Genomic DNA, 14549 nt, shown 5'->3' with positions numbered 1-14549 from the left:
TGTCTCTCAGTTTATTGACCTGTCATGCGGCAAGCAGTGCGAACTTGAACTCGGTAACGTATACACAACAGTGACCTTTAATATTCACAAACATGCATTGAGCACTGACTATTCCAGTCACCATGCTAAGTGCTGGGAACACACAGAGGCAAATAAGATAAACTCTGTCCCCAAAAGGTGTCAAATTGAAAAGCTCAAACAGTAAGTTTGAGTCAATCATGGAGGTAAAGATTTTCAGCTTTGAAGGCTCTGACTCAAAACGCTTGGTAGTTAAGTTAGTGGGACCTCTCTTGTTGGTAGTTTAGACCATACTATATAATAAAAGTGTATTCTGCTGATGTAAACATTTATCTTTTAGAAAAAGTCCTAGGACTCTGAACTCTGGAATCCAGCTGATTATGAAAATATGTTCTGGCATACATATATTTTCCTCTTTATTTCATGTTCAAAAAATAATACTGGCTTGTTTCTGGAATGCCTGAGCTATTGTCACCTTGGGCTGCTGGTGCAGATAATACTCTTGTGTAGAATACTTCTTTTCCCTTTACCTATGACCCCAGCTTTCCAAGTCCGCTCTGGAACAGGATTAAGGCCCTGACTTCCATCTCTTGTTTACTCTTCTCAACTACCAAGACTTCCTGAAGCACACCTGACTATACAATTTGCTGTTGATAACCTTCTCTGAACAGACCTGTGTATTCACAAAATTGTAGTTGTGTCTGCCTTTGCTTTTCTTCCAGAGACTGTCCTCCCAAGTTCAGACCTAACTGTAGGCTAACATGTTCTTGTAGGCAGCCTCCAAATTACTGACCTCTGGCTTTTCTTTCATATCTGGCTCAGGCCAGTATCAGTCAAGCTCTAGTTATGAATAGAGAGTCTGTGGACTCTGCTTTCAGATTATCTGTCCTAAGGAAAAGCCACTAAGTTGTTTTTTAGTTAATTTGAAAAGATTTATTAAACAATGTTATCTATATAAAAGATTAAGTATCCTAAAGGCAATGCAACTAAAGTTATTCTTTCAACAAATATGTGAGAGGTTACTGTGTGTCAAATTCCTGAATTCCAAAATGTCATAGTGTGATTTGCTTTTCTTGTCCCCCCTACTGTAGACTGAATATTGTCCCCGCCCAAACTTATATGTTGAAACCTTAACACCCACCCCACAGTGTGGCAGTATTTGGAATAAGGAAGTAATTAAGGTTGGATTGGTGTTCTTAAAAGAAAAGACATCTGGAAGCTCACTCCCTCTTTCTTCCACTGAGGACGTGGCAAGAATGCAGCCCTCTACAAGCCAAGAAGAGAGCTCTCACCAGAAACTGAATCAGTTAGTGCCTTAATCATGGATTCCTCAGCCTCTAGAACTGCAAGAAAATAAAAAATTTTCAGTTTAAGCCACCCAGTCTGTGGTATTTTGTTCTGGTAGCCCAAGCAGACCAAGACACCAGCCCCCAACCTGTGCCCTTTTTAACCACCTTTAATCAAGGACTCCTTTGCAGTTGAAGTGTTATGTCTAAGGAGTTAGGTTAACTTGTGCTCAGGACCAAGCTCAGGATGGCCTTGGCCTTGGAGATGTTGGCACAGCCTTGAGTTCAGAAATGCAATTTTTAAGTATGTCAACTCAATTTTAACAATATAGCCAAAGGGCCATAAGAATGGGAAAAAGCAGTCTGTTCCAAGCAACTCAAAAAATGTTTATAAACAAGAAATCCATTAAGTTAATTGACAACAGGACATGTGGCTTATTAACACCAGCAATACTTGTTCTCTATCTAGGACATCCCTTTATAGTTTTCATCATACCAGGAAACCGAAACATTAAGTTGATGCTGCTGGGTGATCAAGAGTCCAGGCTTTACAATAAGACTTAGGGCTTAATACCCACAACATGGAGTCTGTAAATCTTCAATGATTGTTCTTTCTAGTAAGTAGAATATTCATATGAGTCCGATACAGGGCCTCTGTTCCCTTGATTTTACTGGATAAACGCTGGTAATTTCTTAACTCCGTTTCTGTCACCATCACCTATTTTTTAAAACAGTCACTCCGAGCACCTTCATTTCCTGATGCTAGACAGTTAAAATACAACTGAGAATTTAATTTTCACTTGAGTCAGTTACATTCACCCAGTAAGTAAATGATAGCCTTCTTGAAGGCACGGCCCATGTTATATGCATGTTTTCATTTTAAGTATCCAACAGGGAAAAGGCACTTAATAAAAATATGTTCATCAATTAATTTGAAAGATGTCTTGAGACCTGGAAAACAGTCAAGGCTCAGTGTACTCTTCTAGGAAAGTTGTTTCTTGTCCATCCATTTTAAGTTGACTCATGATTCTCGGTTTCATCGTGTATATACTGACAATACTTCCAAATTGTAGGGAGTCTACCTAGTTTAAAACATGTGATTCCATGTGCCCAACCATAGGTGCTATTCATCTAAATAGGTAAAATACAGAATAGTTTTAAAACGGAATATAACATCACATGGAGCAAGGGATATATTAACAATATTCAGGTTCCTGAGTAAAGAAAAAAGGAAGGTTTGGATGGGGGAGGATGGAGAGTGGTAAATTGTCCTGTCTCCAGCATGCTCAGAAGTGGGCATTCTTTCAATACAATATTGATAGTTCTGGGGCTCTTGGTCTCAATGGGTGTAGACAGCATTATCAGGTTTTCAAAGTGACATAAATATTTTTAACATCTAACTCGTTTTGCTCTGATTATACACTAGGCAACCTTTCGTATGAATTTTGCCTTCCCAAATTTGAGGGCCAATAAAAACACACTGGGCCACTTAGTTTTTTCTTAGTGTAAATTTATAAAGCTGGTATTCTGACTTTAAAGTTATTCTTGACTACATCCTTCACACTCCCATTCAAGAGAGAATGGCAGAAATGCAATTTGGACTATAAAAACCAGGCTTAAGTCTTTAGATTTTATTTTGCAGGCAGTTGCAACCTGTTGTGGGTCGGTTGGTTCTTTTACTTGCCGAAGGAAGGGAAGAAAGGTTGGAAACAGCACTATCTAAAAGGAGGTCCATTGTGCTGTTTAGGTGTAGTTGATCAGGAACTGAAAGGGTGTATGAGGTAGTGGTAATAGAAAATCTGTCTCCCGTTATTACATAATGACACTTGCTTGGGCCAGAAAGTTGTCACCATTCTCAAAACTCTCCATGGACATTGCTGCTTCTGAGCCTCTGCCCATCAAACTGTTTCCTTTGTTTGGATCGTCTCCACCTTCATACTACGTTTTCCAACATCCCTGCATCCTAAACCCTTTTCGGTGGGGATAGTGCTTCAGAATCATCCCAGGAGCCTAACTGCCCTACCAGAGACCATGTTATCTCTAGTTACCCAAACAAAAGCTCTAATAAGCCAGAGAAGTGCGTTGCCGCCAGGGGGCGATGAGGCTTAACGCTGCCGGAGTCATAGAGCTGGCCGGAATAGTTCAACAGAGCCAGTAAACCACAGCTGGTCACCGGGATTCCGCAATTCAATACTTTCTAAAATTTCTCGTTTGACAACGGTGAGGCACTTTGTTTTGGAGATTAGAGGAAGGTGCAGAAATGTAGCTGCGAGCAAAAGGTACAGAGATTATTCGCCCAACGTGGGGCTCGAACCCACGACCCTGAGATTAAGAGTCTCATGCTCTACCGACTGAGCTAGCCGGGCACTCCGCACACGAACTTTCTTCAGTGAATTAAGAGACTATAAAATTCTTCCTGGACTGACAGGGATTAATAGGATTCTAGATATTTTGACTGTTTTTGTTATATAAGATGACGTGAAACTCAAAGAATGTAAGTATTGTCTGAAATTATTGGCATGCATTCCATTCGCTTTCACTACATCTTCCCTCTTCGCCTCATTCTCACCAACATGTCTTGATAGACCACAAGATCCTTCCGGAATCCAAGAGTCGGAATCTCTGAACGCTCTAAGGGTGAGCCCAGCTCTGGCACTCCCAGAGCTCCAGGCCTGGTTGCCCATGTGGCTCCAAGCTCAGTCCCAAAGGTCAGGTCCTCGAACCAAAACATTGCACTGGGCCTTCTCCGTAACCCACTGAGACATTCCTCTCCTGTTTCTATCACCTGTCAACTCTGGCCCCTCTTGCCACGCTGTGTAAATGTGGTCCTAAAGGAATTCCCTGCGGTTTTCTCCCTCCTTTTCAGGCCGCTTGTTCTTGTTCATTTGTTGTCCTTCTCCACAATCAGGGCTTGCACACACAAAAAAGGGAGGCGGGAAGGGGTGTTGCAACTGCGTTTTAATATAAAATATTTGACAACCACTGGAATATGGGATCCAGTGATTTTTGTGTATTTTGTTTATCACAGACTGCAAAAGCTCATTGATTATAATAGATGCTAAACAAATATCTGTTTAAAGAGTGTACCAACAGTATGCTCCAGGAAAAGAGAAAAAGTGCCCCTTCTCAATAATGAAGCAGAGCCCCTATTCCTGAATGATGAAAGAATACGCAACGAGGAAAGCCGAAATAACTTGTACAAAGGTTTCCAGCACCCCAACTCTATAGGTCAATATTTGATTTTTCCATTTGAACCCATTTCTTTGATGTGATGAATGAATGATGGGTGACATTGAATTGAGATATGACCATCGTCTTCCTATACTATTTTTTTTAATTTTAAAAATATAATGTTTATTACCTGGATTTTTTAAAATTAACTTTTATTGGAGTATAGTTGCTTTACAATGTTGTTTCCTATACATTTCATATGACCACAACCGTGGAGTCGAACTTCTAGAATAACCAGAAACCTTGGCCTTTGCAAGAGTCAGTTTAGAGCTGATGCAAAACTGAGTAAGAGCCAAAACTGAAAAGTACTTGTCTCTCTTAACTAGAAGAGTTATCTAGTTACTTATTGGAATCAAGTGCATATACAGCCTACATATTTCTACATGAAAATATAGCAGTTTAATTTAACAGCAGATGTACCAATTTCTTTTGAGTGAGTTTAATAAAAAATTCAATAGCGGGTGTAGGCCGCAAAACTTGGGCTCGTCCGGGATTTGAACCCGGGACCTCTCGCACCCTAAGCGAGAATCATACCCCTAGACCAACGAGCCACTTGCAAAAACGATTTTTCTAAACAGATTAAATATTTACTTCTCCTAAATATTTACTTCTCCGTTTTTCTTTCCTACTTGGATATATAACATTTTTTTCCGTCTCTGTTTCTCTTTGTTTCTGTCTCCCTGCTACCCTCCCTTCCTAGTTTTAAAACCAGATCGACTTGGCTCAGAAGTTTCCTGGATTTCCCCGCAACAGAATCCTTCGAAGATTGGTCTGTATAAAGCCTTATTTCTGAGAGATCGCTGATCCACCCTTTGTAAGAAACAACGGTGGCGTTTATTTAAAATAAAGAAACCTGTAGTCTTCCTCAAATCTACTGAGTCAAAGTCCCTGGGGGTGAGGCCCAATAAGCTGTATTTTTGACAAGCTCCCTAACTCCTCTTGGCTTGATCTCAGTATTTTCCACGGAAAATAGTGAAAATTCACTCAACGGGATATAAAGTTCTGAGGTCGTGAATGAATAAAAAAATTCGTTGTACAAGGAACAAGGGGATACATAATTAGTGTTCAGAAAGTCGGTTTTGGTGGAAAATGAGACTGATTCAAGAGGCGTAACATCGAGAAGTGGACGAAACAGAGGGTCTGCTGGTGTCGGTCAACGTGGACCAACTGGTTGGTGACAGATGGCAAAGTAGATTCTGGAAAAGGGCTTAGTCCTTTCTTACCTAAAAAAATCAAAGTAACAAGAAAACACTTTTCCCAATATGGGAGTCCTCCCTTCATGTGAGGGATGATCTAACCGAATAGAAATCCTCAACTGAGCAATCGGAGATCATGAACACTGCCTTTTCACACTTGCCCCGCATCTCAGTATGTTTTCAGACTATTTCGAGGGCAGTGTTTGGCCACTAAACAAACTGGTGACAGTTTTTCCTTCTAATGAACTTAATAACTCCTAAGGTGTCTTGCTGCTTTTCTGCTTCTCTTGGACAAAATTTTGAGCTATCTGTCTTGCTCAAAGACGTGTGCTCTGGACTCCCTAGGATGGTTTGGACTTGTGGCAAAATGTCTCTTGTGGAGATACCGCAGGTTGTCTCGTAGGACAGTCGTTGGACAGTTTGGCTGGAAAGTAATCAAAACTATTTCACGGTTAAATCACAGTGGTGGTTAAAAGGTAACTCTGGCCCGTACGGGGATCGAACCCGCGACCTTGGCGTTATTAGCACCACGCTCTAACCAACTGAGCTAACCGGCCGCCCGTCATCCCAGTTCTTTGGAAGCCTTTACAAGAAACTTTTCTCGTTCTTGATGTTTTGATAATAGGAACAGTATTGTGTATCTGAGCTGCTGGATTCGCCTACACCAAACAAGGCTTCGTCCTTTTCCCAACATTTGTCCTACTTTTCAGTACCATGACTCAGCAACAATACCTCCTCCTCCCCTTTGAGTGTTTTCAGGCCCGTTACCACAGCTAGCCGTTCACTAATGGATCCTGGGCAAGTTTCCAAGTTGCTCCTCTTCGGCCATCTGTCCATTGGGTGTGCTTTTCTGCGTTTTCAATTTCATTCATTACAGATATCCTAAAAAACTTCAAAGGTATCCTGTTTCCCTCTCTACGTATACAGTTCTATACGCCGTGGCTAAAAGAGTACCGAGAAAATTGGAGGAGGATACAAAGTAAGCATTGATGTTTTTAAAGGGCAATTTCTGATTATGTAGATAAAAGGACCTGGAGATGCCGGGGATCGAACCCGGGGCCTCATACATGCGAAGCATGCGCTCTACCACTGAGCTACATCCCCATCCTGTATAAAGCGCGTTTGTAGCACTTCCCAATTCTTTGAATCTGAATTTTTTTCCCCCTCTGCAACTCTAAGATTTTCTGAATGCTTAAATTAAATTCTCCTTTGCTTATTCAGCAAAATCTTGAAATGGTTAATGGGGCAACGTTCATGGGCATTTCGAGTGGAGAAAGCCTTCCAGTCATTGGACCCTTGTCAAGCACTTAACTTAGAGACGGAACGAAATCTGACGAGAAAAAAGAGAGTGGGACTCTCCTTTAAAAGCTTCTTTCCTTTTTTCTTTTTCCTTTTTTTCCCCTCTCCAAAGACAGCTGAGACCCAGCACGAAATCAAATCGCTCCCTCAGTCCCTAGACCTATATTCAGGTATCCAAAGAGCGGCCGAAAGGTGATTTAATTATCCCTTAAAAGCATCAGCATTGGATTGGCTTCCTTTTGAAAGTGTTTGGGCCCAAATGTAGAATATTTGACTTGTTTCTCTGGGAAGCCTAGGAACTAAAGGCCAACCTGCAGTTTTTGACTGCACTGAATTCTATATGATACTATAGAATATATCTCTATATGCTACAGAGATACAGTGTTTATATACATATAGTATATATCTAAACTAGAGTGAGCGAGAAAGATACAATTTGGGGAGACATTATAATTAATGTAATATGGTTTTATCGCGGCCTTAAAGACCTTCACTGTGGCTGAGTTTCTATGCCAAGCATTTTCTGAATAGCCGGCTCTGAACCGGAATCACAGGCGAAATGCCTAAAATCGTTCTTCTGAATGTATGCATAAATTGACTATAGTTGATGTGGAAGGCGTTTTTTTTTTCTTCTTGTGTGAGCCCGGATAGCTCAGTTGGCAGAGCATCAGACTTTTAATCTGAGGGTCCAGGGTTCAAGTCCCTGTTTGGGCGTTGTCGTTTTCTTTTCCTATTCCTATATATTCATCTCTAAAGAATAGTAACAGAAAGGAAGGTAAACTCAAATCACAAGCCGATTTCCCTAAAGAAAAAAAGAGGGGACCCTGAGCATGGCATAGTTATCACAACCTAGGACCTTTTCAGAAAATAGAAGGGCCTTTTAGCCGGAAGCCACAGCACAAAACATTTCATCTAGAGCTCGAGTAAAAGTTTCATTAACAATGGTGACAAATTATCAAAGGCCAAACTCTTTCTTGAAAAGCAGCCAATGTGCAGAACTGCTCGCTCTTCTCTACACTGGTGTGCTCCTCTCAGAGCTCAGCTCTGGGGATGCCCAGGTAAACTGGATAGAGGAGGTGGCACCATACTCAGAATTCGTGGCCTAGGGGCAGTGCTTTCCACTGGCCATGACCAGTTTGTAGTTTAGTTTACATCTGGACCCACACACACATGTGTAACAGGAACAAAAGTTGCCTGAATTACCACTTACCACATGCATTGCATTCTATTTCAGATTCCATGTTATTCTCAAAAATGCTGGGTGATACCCATGCTTAAATTCATTTTATATCTCCCTCATTGAGAAACACTGGGCTGTAGGGTGATCATAAAGATGAAACGTAACACATAGTACAGAACAATGGGTACTGTGCTTGTTGCCGAGTCCAAGCTCAGACCGCTAGCAGAATCACAGGTCAATAAATTGAGAAACGAGTTGCTGGGGCAAGGAATAGCGACATTATTCAGAAAGCCAGCAGAAGGAGAAGATGGTGGACTAGTGTCCCAAAGGACCATCTCCCTGAGTTAGAATTCAGGCTTCTTTTACACTAAAAGGGGAGGGAGCAAAGTCCTGGTTCTAGGATGCGTTAATTTCTTCCTTCCTGCAGCCATTCACAGGTGGGCCTGGGCAGGAGGTTTCCTGTGAGCTAAACAAAGGTATTTTAGCTTAACGCTCATTACATGGGAGGAAGGGTTCTCAGAGATGAGCCATAATGTATAAGCTAAGCTTATAGGCAACATCCCTTTAGTGACTAACTTGTAGCAAAAGCAATAGAATACAAAGGTTAAAGTAAATTATTCTTCCCCATTACATGCTGAGTAACCTGCCTATACCACCTTTTCCTCTAAATCCAAGTTCACTCTTCTAGAGGACCCAAAGCCTCAAGTCACCTGAGCACAGGGGCACCAACACCATCTCTGCCCTGCTAGGAACTACTAAAGCAGCATAACTTGGCAGCCCTTGATTGAGACCTCGTTTGGTAACTCCCCAAAGCAGAAATTTCATCCCAATGGATCCAGCAGATAACAGACAAATAAGATTTTACTTTGCTATTAAAAATTACCAAACAAGTTATAAAACCTCTAGAAAAGAATAACAGAACACTCCCGTCATTTGCCTTGTTGGCATGGTAGGCAGCATATGAGCCTCATAACGTGAGAGCCTCGAGGCCAGTCCTCAGAGAGTGTAGCATTTTGCAGCAAGAAAATACTGCAGAAGAAGTAACCCAATGTGATCATCATTATTATTGCTGTTAGAGTCACACAAGAAATCTTTTCTTTCAGCGTTTGTCACCTTGTAACTTTGAGAAGGCCACACACCTGTAGATAAAAGCTTTTTCTGTCTGTAAGGAAGCCCATTTGGGCTGTGACCCCACAAGTTTTTTTTTCGTTTTGTTTTTTACAATGCTCCGAGCTTTTTGAAAAGAAAAGAAACTTCCTCGAACTCTAATTAAACTTTCCTCTTTCTCACAACATTTTAAAAATGTTTCTCACAACATTTTTAAAATAAGCGGTGAGGGGGGGTGATCACAAAATTGAATAATTCCAGATGATTCTGACCTAGTCTCAGAGAGTGTGCCAAGCAGTAAGATCATAAATGTTGAGCTGCTACACTTCTTGAGAAGATGAAGGACTTACCGATATGTCAGTATGTATACTTAGCTGAGAGTCAAAAGATTCTATTCGCAGCCTTTGGGGGAGGTTTGAGATAGAAAGAGAAGACAATCATTTGAGCTTTTACATTTTGCAGCTTGGATCTTAGTGGGCTGAAACACCAGCCTTCCTGAGCTGACTGTTATCTGTGTGCCAACAACAACTGATTGTTATCTGTGTGCAACCTGGATGCGATTGGCTGACTGACAGACTTGCCAAGAATGTTACTCCAATTCCAGGAGTCAAGCAGCTTATATAGTAGGTAGTTACAAAATGGCACTGGATTAAATTAACAGATAAATTATATCTCCATCCTACACTATTCTCTCGATCTCTAAACCTGTCCCCATTAGCCTGGATATCTTCAAACACTTAAAATCAATGAGTTCTGGGTAGGGGATTAAGAGGTGCAAACTACTACGTATAAAATAAATAAGCTACAAGGATATATTGTACAGCACAGGGAATATAACCAATGTTTTATAATAACTATAAATGGAATATCATCTTTAAAAATTATGAATCACTATGTTGTACACCTGAAACTTATATACTATTGTAAGTCAACTATACCTCCATTTAAAAACAAATTTTAAAAAAACTCAACTAATTCTAATAATTTGCTTTACCAGTCAAAACCTGCATCCTCCATTCAAGAAGCCTAGGTACCTTGAGGTAGTGCCTAGAGGGAAAAGCTACTAGAAGATTCCATGGGTCATTTACCCTTTTATTAGGCAGGTGACTTTAGATAAACCTTCAGATTCCCAAGCTACACTGTCAACCACACTTCTTTTCTACTGTTTATTAATATATATATATATTTAAAAAACCAGAAAAAGCATACAAATAACTAATTAGATATCAACAGTTCTGTGGAGGTTCTTTGGAGCTTCTGGTCTGTTAAGGTAAACTGGCTTCACTCTTTTTCACTTTTGAAATCTCACGTACCCTCCACCCAACTCATCTAGTCTTGGAAGACTTTGTTTAAAAAACAAAACTCAGCTAGTGAGAACAACTCATTGTTAGGAGATAATTCGTCATGGATCGCTCACATTTCTGCATGTATTGCTAGTGGGGCACTGACTGTCCTTTGTTCTGGATTATGTTTTCAAGGATGCTTATATAGCAAACACCGTTGGAAGACAGAGATAATGTTTCTCTCCAGAGCAACAGGCAGGCATGTTTACTGCTCATTATTAAAGAATTGGGATCCCCAGGTTTAGGGTTTCCGTCCTGTAACACAATCCACTGAATGTACAGATGTCATGTGTTGCCCTCTGGAAATTGGAGGCGGGGAATCAGATAAAATATGCTGATAATCTGGTTATTGCTATTCCTGGAATAATAAACTGTGCATTGTCTCTGACCCAGGAGTCTCGTGAGTTGAACCAGCATCCATGAAACTGTGTGTGGCAGGCTAACTTAACAAGCTGAGCTCGCAAATTGGGTAAATTTCAGAACTTTCACGTTTCTTTACACTCATCAGTCTCTCCCCTCTCCTCTTCTCTCTCGTATGTTCCTTATCTCAGTTAGTTTTACAATTGTCCACATAAATGCCAAAGGTAGGAATTAGGGTCCCTTCTCAGACTCCTTTCCCTCCCTTACCTCACTCTTTCATATCCAATCCCTAACTAAGTCTACCTTTTAAATACTTAAGAGGGAGGATGCAGGGAATTTTGTGAAAAATTTTCCATTTCGGCTCCCAACATACCACCCAACTTCAAGTTCTTGCCATCTCGTGTGAGGAGTATGGCAATTGTCTTATAACTATCTTTTTTAGCAAGGGAGGCATGTGTTCTGCCTCATCCTCCTGAAAGTCCTGTTTTTAGGCCTGAATAAAGCAGTATACTTTACAGGCGGGAAACCTCCACTTCCAATATCCTCCTTCTAATTCAACCAGACAAAAGCCAAGGACACAGAGGTTTTTGTAAAATGCAAATCTGATCTGGCTTTTCCCCAGGGCTAAAACTTTCAAGATCAGCAGGATAAAATCTGAACTCCTTTGTAAGAGAAAGACCTTTCTGAACTGCTTAGCCTCTGGTGTTATTTCTCCCCACAACCTACTTCTTTGTTCTTATGCTTCATCTTACCTCAACTTAACCTGTGGCTGCAGGGTTGTGGAAGGATATGGGCACTTTCTAGGTCTTCTTATCAAAGGTCATGCCTAGAGCTAAATCCTTTGGGCAAAGCAGCCTTTGAGTCTTTCCTTGCAAGGATGGATGGTTTAGAAACGATGGAGTCAAACTTTGGAGCTGTTCACTTTTGCTTTTTTCTACTCTTCCTTCAGGTGGGAGAGCTTTTTCTCTGTCACCAGGAGCTGAGAATCATCGCTCTCTGGTGAAGGCAAGGCCCTTGGGCCTGCCTTGTAGTCTTGGCACAGAATCGAAGCTCTAAAAATATTTGCTGGATAAGTCAAGGAATTAATCCTTAAAAACATGTCATCCTCTCTTTCTCTTCGAGTTGCCAACCCCCCACTCCCTACAACCACCAAATTCACATTTTCCTTTCCTTTATACCTCAGCAGGAGTGTGCAGACAGCACTCTTTTAGAACTCATATATAAATAACTGTATATATATGTATATATATATAAACAGAATGTTATATATATGTAACCCATATATAACATATATTTAGTTATATATGTTATGTTATTAACTGAAATTAATATAGTTAATAATGCTGCATTACATCTTTGAAAGTTGCTAAGTAAATCTTAAAAGTTGTCATAAGAAAAATAAATTTTTGTAACTGTGTGAGGTGATGGATGTTAACTAGATTTATTGTAGTGATCATTTCACAATGTATACAAACATCGCATCATTATGTCGTACATCTGAAACTAATACAATATTATATGTCAGTTATACCTCAATAAAAAATAATTAAAAAAAAAGAATTAATGGGTTGAACTCGATTTATCTTTGTGCTCTTTCAAGATTTCATTTGATTAACTTCATCATGGTCACCTAAAAGAAATTTGAACAGATGCAAGAAAAGTTATAATAAAATTACTAATATCTACATGTTAAGAGGGGACTTTGTGCCAGGCACTGTGTTAAGCACTTTTGGAGGTTTTCTTAACTTGGGGACTGGTGAACTTGGATAGGAAAAAGAAATTACATCTTTAATATCTCTAACCTCTAACTGAAATTTAGCATGTCCTTCACGGATGAATGTTGGCAACAAATTACAGTCAGAAGATAAGTACCTGCGGCTTTGTCACTAAGAAAAGTTACATTTTCATACCCCATATTTGAGATATGAAGTATGTTACAAATATCTCATACTTAACTGTTTCGAAGTTACAATAGTTATAAGACGGGTCTTGATGTTTAATATTTAATATATTAATGAAGAAGCACACGTGTTACTATACCGCAGATTATTTTAATTGTTTGATAACTGTTTCTGTAGTATAATTGGTTTTCTTTGTTATCCTATTTTAATGCTTTTTAAAATCTAATTTGAGAAGGGCTCCATTGGCTTCGTCGCGAAACCAGAGGGCTCCCAGGCACCGAAAAGGTTAAGAAGCCCCGCGCCCGCAGCGACCGCCGGGTGCTGGCAATGACCTTGAGCCAGACTTCACTGAAGGGGACTCGGGGTTGGAGACCGGGACCGGAAGCCCGAGCAAGGTCTGCGAAGGGTCTGAGGAGCAACCCAGGGAAAGAACTTCACGGTCCCAGCCTCCAGCCGGGCCGGCGCGAGGCGACTCCTAGCAGCACGGACTTCGGGGCGACCTAGAAGGGCTCGGAAGTGTGTCCCGGCGCCGTGCGGCCGCAGGGGCGGGGCGTCGGGGTGCGCGTCTGGCCACTTCTGCTGACAGTTCAAGTACGGCGTTTGTAGGTTATTTGCATGACCCCGGGTGGAAGCTATCGCAGGGTCTGCAAGGGTATGACGTACATTTCCCAAGGAGCACAGTGACCACTGTTGAGACTAGAACGAAGAGGGGACAAGGGCAGATACGAAAAATGTTTCCCTCCCTCTTCTTTCCAACTCTTAGGGGACCAATGCCTCAATTCTGATGGTCAGAAATTTGATTACTGAAAACTCTGGATCACTCAGGCTGTTTCATGTCAGACACCCAAATTCTCAGAGTATTAATAAACCAGGAATGTTAATTTATGAATTTACAAATAGGAATGTAAATGCCAAATGGATCAGAAGAGTGGGCAAGAGAGATTTAAAGGCTAATTTATAATTTCCTAATTTGTTCTTGTCCACTTCATAAGTATTTGTCTAAAAAATTATCATCCTTGTACAGAAATAATATCCCTTCTAGCTTTATGTTGCTAGAGATACACTAAAATTCTAAATTCCATATGACCACTTTTCCCCTGGAATTCACTTTCCTTGCATTACTAATCTTCTTCATTGGAAATTACAACTGCTTAGCTAGCAGAATATTATTACTTACATTTGACTGTTTCCTAGTGGTATCTTGGGAAATTCCTTAATTTACTCAGAAACACCATATATATTTTTGGATGGATTACCTTTGAGGTTATACCAATGATCTTTTTAACAATGAGGAGACTTCTTGGGCTTGGAGTTCTAGACATGGGTCTTAATCTGAATTTTACTCTCACTGTATGACCCCAGGGCAAATTATTTAATCTCTGTCTCAGTTTCACTAAATATAAAAATGGGAACAGTAATATGATTCAATTCATAGGGTCATGGAAATAAAATTATGCATGCATTATAAATCACTGAGCAGAACAGTGTTTGGCAAACAAATAAGCACTTAATGAGAAATACCTTATTATTTTAAAAAGCCCAATATAACTTATTTGGTTACACATTTAAACTTTTTTTGATTCAAGAATACTTTATGGAACACCTACTATGCACAATATTCTCTTAAC

The 14549-nt window shown here is 40.4% G+C and overlaps 5 non-coding genes across 5 annotated transcripts; 1 reads left to right on the top strand and 4 right to left on the bottom strand.

The window, feature by feature from the left end:
- Nucleotides 1-3597: 3597 nt before the first annotated feature.
- Nucleotides 3598-3670, bottom strand: TRNAK-CUU (transfer RNA lysine (anticodon CUU)). Its single transcript has one exon. It is a non-coding gene; the product is annotated as a tRNA-Lys (tRNA).
- Nucleotides 3671-5014: 1344 nt separating this feature from the next.
- TRNAP-AGG (transfer RNA proline (anticodon AGG)) lies at nt 5015-5086 on the bottom strand. Its single transcript has one exon. It is a non-coding gene; the product is annotated as a tRNA-Pro (tRNA).
- A 1128-nt stretch (nt 5087-6214) lies between these two features.
- TRNAI-AAU (transfer RNA isoleucine (anticodon AAU)) lies at nt 6215-6288 on the bottom strand. Its single transcript has one exon. It is a non-coding gene; the product is annotated as a tRNA-Ile (tRNA).
- A 475-nt stretch (nt 6289-6763) lies between these two features.
- Nucleotides 6764-6835, bottom strand: TRNAA-CGC (transfer RNA alanine (anticodon CGC)). Its single transcript has one exon. It is a non-coding gene; the product is annotated as a tRNA-Ala (tRNA).
- An 836-nt stretch (nt 6836-7671) lies between these two features.
- Nucleotides 7672-7744, top strand: TRNAK-UUU (transfer RNA lysine (anticodon UUU)). The gene has a single exon. It is a non-coding gene; the product is annotated as a tRNA-Lys (tRNA).
- The last annotated feature ends 6805 nt before the right edge of the window (nt 7745-14549 follow it).

The sequence above is a fragment of the Aethalodelphis obliquidens genome, unplaced genomic scaffold, assembly GCF_003676395.1.
Source record: "Aethalodelphis obliquidens isolate GAN/ISIS:26980383/991018 unplaced genomic scaffold, ASM367639v1 scaffold34, whole genome shotgun sequence".
NCBI lineage: Eukaryota > Metazoa > Chordata > Mammalia > Artiodactyla > Delphinidae > Aethalodelphis > Aethalodelphis obliquidens.
The sequence above is the reverse complement of the archived record's forward strand: the minus strand, read 5'-3'. Positions and strand labels throughout refer to the sequence as shown.